We start from the raw sequence: 7,303 nt of genomic DNA on the forward strand, positions 1-7,303 counted from the left end.
GCTACACCCCTTACCCGTTCCACAACGGCCATGGTCGCACCTGTCGATCGATTTCCTGACCGATCTCCCCCATCACAGGGAAACACCACGATCCTGGTTGTTGTGGATCGTTTCTCTATGTCCTGCCGTCTCCTTCCTCTGCCCGGTCTCCCTACGGCCCTACAGACTGCGGAGGCCTTGTTTACGCATGTCTCCGGCACTATGGGGTGCCTGAGGATATAGTGTCTGATCGGGGTCCCCAGTTCACTTCGAGGGTCTGGAGGGCGTTCATGGAACATTTGGGGGTCTCGATCAGCCTTATCTCAGGTTTTCACCCCAAGAGTAACGGGCAGGTGGAGAGTTAACCAGGATGTGGGTAGGTTTCTGAGGTCTTATTGCCAGGACCAGCCGGGGGAGTGGGCAGTGTTTGTGCCCTGGGCAGAGATGGCCCAGAACTCACTCCGCCACTCCTCCACTAACCTCTCCCCCTTCCAGTGCGTACTGGGGTATCAGCCGGCTCTTGGCATCCTTGGCATCAGAGTCAGACCGAGGCTCCTGTGGTGGACAACTGGTTCCGGCGAGCGGAGGAGACATGGGACGCCGCTCATGTTCACCTTCAGTGCACCGTGCTGCACCAGAAAGTCAGCGCAGACCATCACCGCACTGACACCCCGGTGTTCGCACCGGGGGACCGGGTCTGGCTCTCGACCCGAAACCTGCCCCTCCGCCTGCCCTGCCGGAAGCTGGGTCCGCGGTTTGTGGGGCCATTTAAAGTCCTGAGGAGACTGAACGAGGTGAGTTACAGGTTACAGCTTCCCCCCGATTACCGTATTAACCCCTCGTTCCATGTGTCTCTCCTCAGGCCGGTGGTGGCTGGCCCTCTCCAGGAGTCTGAGGTGCAGGAGGTTCCTCCGCCTCCTCTGGACATCGAGGGGGCCCCGGCGTACTCCATACTGGATTTGAGGCATCGGGCGAGGGGCCTTCAGTACCTCGTGGACTGGGAGGGGTACGGTCCGGAGGAGAGATGCTGGGTTCCGGTGGAGGACGTGTTGGACCCTTCAATGCTGCGGGAGTTCCACCGTCTCCGTCCAGATTGCCCTGCGCGTCGGGGGGGTACTGTCACGACTTCCACTGAAGTCAGTTCCTCTCCTTGTTCGGGCGGCGTTCAGCGGTCGGCGTCACCGGTCTTCTAGCCATCGTCGATCCACTTTTCATTTTCCATTTGTTTTGTCTTGTCTTCCTACACACCTGGTTCTCATTTCCCTCATGTTGTGTACTTAACCCTCTGTTCCTCCCATGTCTTTGTGTGGAATTGTTTGTTGTAAGTGCTTGTGCAAATGTTTACTAGTGTGTGTCGGATTTTGTAACCATGTTGGTTATTGCTTTATGCCGTTGATTTTGAAATTAAACTGCTCCGGCTATTACCTTGTTCTGCTCTCCTGCGTCTGACTTCACTGCCACCAGTTACGCACGCCTTTACAATGTGAGTCTGGAAGGAGAGTTTACAGTCTAACCAGACACCTAGGTATTTGTAGTTATCCACATATTCTAGGTCAGAACCATACAGAGTAGGGATGCTAGTCGGGCGGGAGGGTGCGGGCAGCAATCGGTTGAATGCATTTAGTTTTACTAGCATTTAAGAGCAGTTGGAGGCCACGGAAGGAGTGTTGTATGGCATTGAAGTTGGTTTGGAGGTTTGTTAGCACAGTGTCCAAAGAAGGGCCAGATGTATACAGAATGGTGTCGTCTGCGTAGAGGTGGAACAGAGAATCACCAGCAGCAAGAGCGACATCATTGATATATACAGAGAAAAGAGTCGGCCAGAGAATTGAACCCTGTGGCACCCCCATAGAGACTCCCTGAGGTCCGGACAACAGGCCCTCCAATTTGACACACTGAACTCTATCTGAGAAGTAGTTGGTGAACCAGGCGAGGCAGTCATTTGAGAAGCCAAGGCTATTGAGTCTGCTGATAAGAATGCGGTGATTGACAGAGTCGAAAGCCTTGGCCAGGTCGATGAAGATGGCTGCACAGTACTGTCTTTTATCGATGGTGGTTATGATATCGTTTAGGACCTTTCAGAACATCAGCTGTCTGAATTTGGGTGAAGGAGAAGCGGGGGGGGGGGGCATGGGCAAGTTGCTGCAGGGGGTGCTGAGATTTTGGCCGGGGTAGGGGTAGCCAGGTGGAAAGCATGGCCAGCTATAGAAAAATGCTTATTGAAATTATCGATTATCGTAGATTTATCGGTGGTGACAGTGTTTCCTATCCTCAGTGTAGTGGGCAGCTGGGAGGAGGTGCTCTTATTCTCCATGGACTTTACAGTGTCCCAAAACTTTTTGGAATTAGTGCTACAGGAAGAAAATTTATGTTTGATAAAGCTAGCCTTAGCTTTCCTAACTGACTGAGTATATTGGTTCCTGATTTCCCTGAAAAGTTGCATATCGCGGGGGCTATTCGATGCTAATGCAGAACGCCACAGGATATTTTTGTGCTGGATAAGGACAGTCAAATCTGGGGTGAACCAAGGGCTGTATCTGTTCTTAGTTCTCCATTTTTTGAATGGGGCATGCTTATTTAAGATTGTGAGGAAAGCACTTTTGATGAGCAACCAGGGATCCTCTACTGATGGGTTAAGGTCAATATCCTTCCAGGATATCCGGGCCAGGTCGAATAGAAAGGCCTGCTCACTGAAGTGTTTTAGTGAGCGTTTGACAGTGATGAAGGGTGGTCACGCACGCAGGCAATGAGGCAGTGATCAATGAGATTCTGGTTGAAGATAGCAGAGATATATTTAGATGGCAAGTTGGTCCTGATGATATCTAAGAGGGTGCCTGCCCATGGTTACGGATTTAGGGTTGTACCTGGTAGGTTCCTTGATAATTTGTGTGAGATTGAGGGGAACTAGCTTAGATTGTAGGATGGCCGGGGTGTTAAGCATGTCCCAGTTTAGGTCACCTAACAGTACGAACACTGAAGATAGATGGGGGGTGATCAATTCACATATGGCGTCCTGGGCACAGCTGGGGGCTGAAGGGGGCCTATAGCAATGTTGAGAGACTTGTTTGGGCACAGACCTGGATAGTAATACAGAACTCTGCAGGCTATCTCTGCAGTAGATTGCAACTCCGCCCCCTTTGGCAGTTCTATCTTGTCAGAAAATGTTGTAGTTAGGGATGGAAATTTCAAGATTTTTGCTGGCCTTCCTAAGCCAGCATTCAGACACGGCTAGGAAATCCGGGTTGGCAGAGTGTGCTAAAGCAGTGAATAAAACAGACTTAGGGAGGAGGCTTCTAATGTTAACATGCATGAAACCAAGGCTTTTACGGTTACAGAAGTCAACAAATGAGAGTGCCTGGGGAATGGGAGTGATGCTGGGGGCTGCAGGGCCTGGGTTAACCTCTACATCACCAGAGGAACAGAGGAGGAGTAGGATAAGGGTACGGGTAAAAGGCTATAAGAACTGGTCGTCTAGTGTGTTCGGAACAGAGTGTAAAAGGAGCAGATTTCTGGGCGCGGAATAATAGATTCAAGGCATAATGTACAGACAAGGGTGTGGTAGGATGTGAGTACAGTGGAGGTAAACCTAGGCATTGAGTGACGATGAGAGGTTTTGTCTCTAGAGCGGGGTGGAACAAAGAGGGGGATGGAACAAAAGGGCTAGCTAAGGCATATTGAGTAGGGCTGTAGGCTCTACAGTGAAATAAGACGAAAATCGCTAACCAAAACAGCAATAGACAAGGAATATTGACATTTGGGAGAGTCATGTGTAGCCGAGTGATCATAGGGTCCAGTGAGTAGCTAAGCGAGCTGGAGACACAGCGATTCAGACAGCTAGCAGGCCGGGGCTAGTAGGCTAGCAGATGGGCCTCAGGGGGACGTCGCAACGGAAGAGCCTGTTGAAACTCTCTCAGACGGTTACGTCGGCAGACCAGTCGTGATGGATCAGCGGGGTTCCATGTCGGCAGCAAAGGGCCCAGGCCAATTGGCAAAAGAGGTATTGAAACCCAGGAATTGTCTGATGGATCTCTTTGGCTAGCCGGGATATAGGCCTAGCTCGATGCTTGCTTTGGGACAGAGACGTTAGCCAGGAGTAGCCACTCGGATAGCAGCTGGCTAGCTGTGATGATCCGGAGTAAATGTTCAGAGCTTGCGGTAGGAATCCGGAGATGTGGTAGAGAAAAAGCAGTCCGATATGCTCTGGGTTGACATCGCGCTGTGCAGACTGGCAGGAATTGGCCGGGCTGAGGCTGGCTGATGTCTTAGTTAACGGTGAGGACCGCTAGCAGTGGCTAACTGACTACTAGCTAGTAGCTAGTTAGCTGGCTAGCTTCTAATGGGGGTTCTGGTTCTAAAGTATAAAAAATAGCAGATCCATACCACATTGGGTGAGGCTGGTTGCAGGATAGTATGTTCAGTCCATAGATTGAAATTGAGATTAAAAATATAAAAAATATGTACGAAATATATACGAAGAAAGCGATATATACACGGGACAGGACAAGACAAACAAAACAGACGCCCGACTGCTACGCCATCTTGGAATCTCATGCAGGCTGGAGTCGCTCACCTCCACCTCTATAGGTAAAAATATGAAATAGGTGTAATGACTCAGTAGCTCTGTCTCTCGTGGACTTAACAGGACTTAACAATCCTTCTGTAAGTGACACAAATTTACAGGGTTTGTGACTAAGTCAGTGACAGTATGTGAATGTTTATGAATCAATGTACCTAGCTCATTCATCCAGCCACTCAGCATGGCTACAAGAATGGCCACCACATTTCCCCCATTGAGCGTTGCTGCCACCGCCAAGTAGGAGCCATCGAAGTAGAGGAAGTAGAAGATGGAGGAGGTGGGATCAGGGATATTTGGCGGAGTGAAATCAAGTGGCATGGCATAGGTCAGCTGGGCTGAGGTGCTTATATTGACAAATGCAAATAGGGATAGAAATAGTTAGCTCAGTATAATCAATGGTCAAGTTGTGATTTTTTAAAATGTATTTAACCTTTATTTAACCCTAACCCTAGCTCCTAACCCTAAAACTAAACCTAGCTCCTAACCCTAACACTAATTCTAACCTCAACCCCCTAGAAACAGCATTTGACCTTGTGGGGACCAACAAAATGTCCCCAGTTGGTAAATGTTTTGTTGGTTTACTATTCTTGTGCGGACTTCTGGTCCCCACAGGTATAGTTAAACACGTCCACAGCTGCATGTTAGCTAACCTACAACATAACACAACACATCCATTCAAATAATGTTCAGTATGTAGTATGTTAGTGATAACATCCTTCTTTACTAAAATAGAATTAGTGCTAAAAGAAGAAGAACAAGAAGAGCAAGAAGAAGGAGGCCAGGGTATTGTGCTCACATATCTATGTTCCACTGGTTGGTGGCAATTTGAAGTAGCCCCAGCTGGCTGCATTCTGGCCAGTCATCATGGCACAGCTCTCAGAACCTCAAAGCATGGACACCATATATTCATTGATGGTTCCTGTCACAGTGAAGTCAGACAGGAACCCCGGCCTGCATTCAAATGCAAAGTGAAAAGCAGAATGTCCAAGCTTTCTGAATCTATCAGTATATATAGTAAACTCCTGCACATAGGATAAGTGTGAACTGGGTGCATAGACATGCACTTATCAGGAGTCCACTGGCTGTATATGAAGTACATCTATTGCTCAAAATCAGCCCAGTCATGTAGACATGATATTATAGGCCTATCAAATCAATTCAAATCAAGTTTTATTGGTTACATACACGTGTTTAGCAGATGTTATTGAGTGTAGCGAAATGCTTGTGCTTCTAGTTCTGACAGTGCAGCAATATCTAACAAGTAATATCTAACAATTTCACAACAAATACCTCATACACACAAATCTAAGTTAAGGAATGGAATAAGAATATATAAATATATGGATGAGCAATTTCAGAGCGGCATAGGCTAAGATGCAATAGATAGTATTGAATACAGTATATACATATGAGATGAGTAATGCAAGATATGTAAACATTATTAAAGTGACATTATCAAAGTGACTAGTGTTCCATTTATTAAAGTGGCCAATGATTTCAAGTCTGTATGTAGGCGGCAGCCTCTCTGTGCTAGTGAAGGCTATTTAACAGTCTGATGGCCTTGAGATAGAAGCTGTTTTTCAGTCTCTCGGTCCCAGCTTTGATGCACCTGTACTGACCTCGCCTTCTGGATGATAGCGGGGTGAACAGGCAGTGGCTCGGGTGGTTGTTGTCCTTGATGATCTTTTGGCCTTCCTGTGACATCGGGTGCTGTAGGTGACCTGGAGGGCAGGTAGTTTACCACCGGTGATGCGTTGTGCAGACCGCACCACCCTCTGGTGAGCCATGAGGTTGTTAGGTGCAGTTGCTGTACCAGGCGGTGATACAGCCCGGCAGAATGCTCTCAATTGTGCATCTGTAAAAGTTTGTGAGGGTTTTAGGTGACAAGCCAACTTTCTTCAGCCTCCTGAGGTTGAAGAGCGCTGTTGCACCTTCTTCACCACACTGTGTGTGTGGGTGGACCATTTCAGCTTGTCAGTGATATGTTTGCTGGTATATGCCTCATGTACCAAAAGATAGTGACACAATCGAAGCCCGTGGCTATGATGAGATTTGAATCTGGGTTTGGAAGAGTACACAGGAAATAACTGTTGCAGCACCCATCCTGCCTGGTGATCAGCTGACTGGTGTCTCTAGGTCTGAAGAGCTGACAGCTGTCTCCATCTGACCAATCACAGCCTGAGGGTATACAGTGATCATAAAGGACTTGTTTGGATAAAGAGATCTGGTATTTTCTAAATCAAAAATCTATATCACATAGGCCTAATAGTGGGTGACACACTATTTATGACCCAAAAAATATTTTACCTGTTTGGGCTTTCCAGAATATAACCGCATGCATTTGTCCAGACACCCCAATTCTACAGACATTCTGGAGCTTGTCTCTAGGCAGAGATGTGATGCACTCATTCAGAGTTGTTATGATTTGTCACATGTCCTGCTTTTTGACCTGCAAAAGAAAACCCAATCATATATTTTTTAACCAAAAAAAAAAGTGTTAAACAAATCAAAATATATTTTATATTTGAGATTCTTCAAAGTAGCTACCTTTGGCCTTGATGACAGCTTTGCACACTCTTGGCATTCTTTCAATCAGCTTCATGAGGTAGTCACCTGGAATGCATTAAGCTATCCGTTACTGTTTTTGATCTAATATCAAGTAACACAACTTTGACTGAAGTAATTCCTATATCTATGTCCAGAACATAGTTCGCCATGGTTAGCTGCTTCTGAGATTAGGCTCCTTAG

The 7,303-nt window shown here is 47.3% G+C and overlaps 1 long non-coding RNA gene across 1 annotated transcript; it reads right to left on the bottom strand.

Moving 5' to 3' along the window:
- Positions 1-6,449: 6,449 nt before the first annotated feature.
- LOC115154314 (uncharacterized) lies at positions 6,450-7,299 on the bottom strand. The gene is made up of 3 exons (XR_003867869.1): positions 7,103-7,299; positions 6,863-7,004; positions 6,450-6,733 (listed from the first exon to the last, which is right to left on the bottom strand). It is a non-coding gene; the product is annotated as an uncharacterized LOC115154314 (long non-coding RNA).
- Positions 7,300-7,303: the final 4 nt, after the last annotated feature.

The sequence above is a fragment of the Salmo trutta genome, chromosome 19, assembly GCF_901001165.1.
Source record: "Salmo trutta chromosome 19, fSalTru1.1, whole genome shotgun sequence".
NCBI classification, from domain to species: domain Eukaryota; kingdom Metazoa; phylum Chordata; class Actinopteri; order Salmoniformes; family Salmonidae; genus Salmo; species Salmo trutta.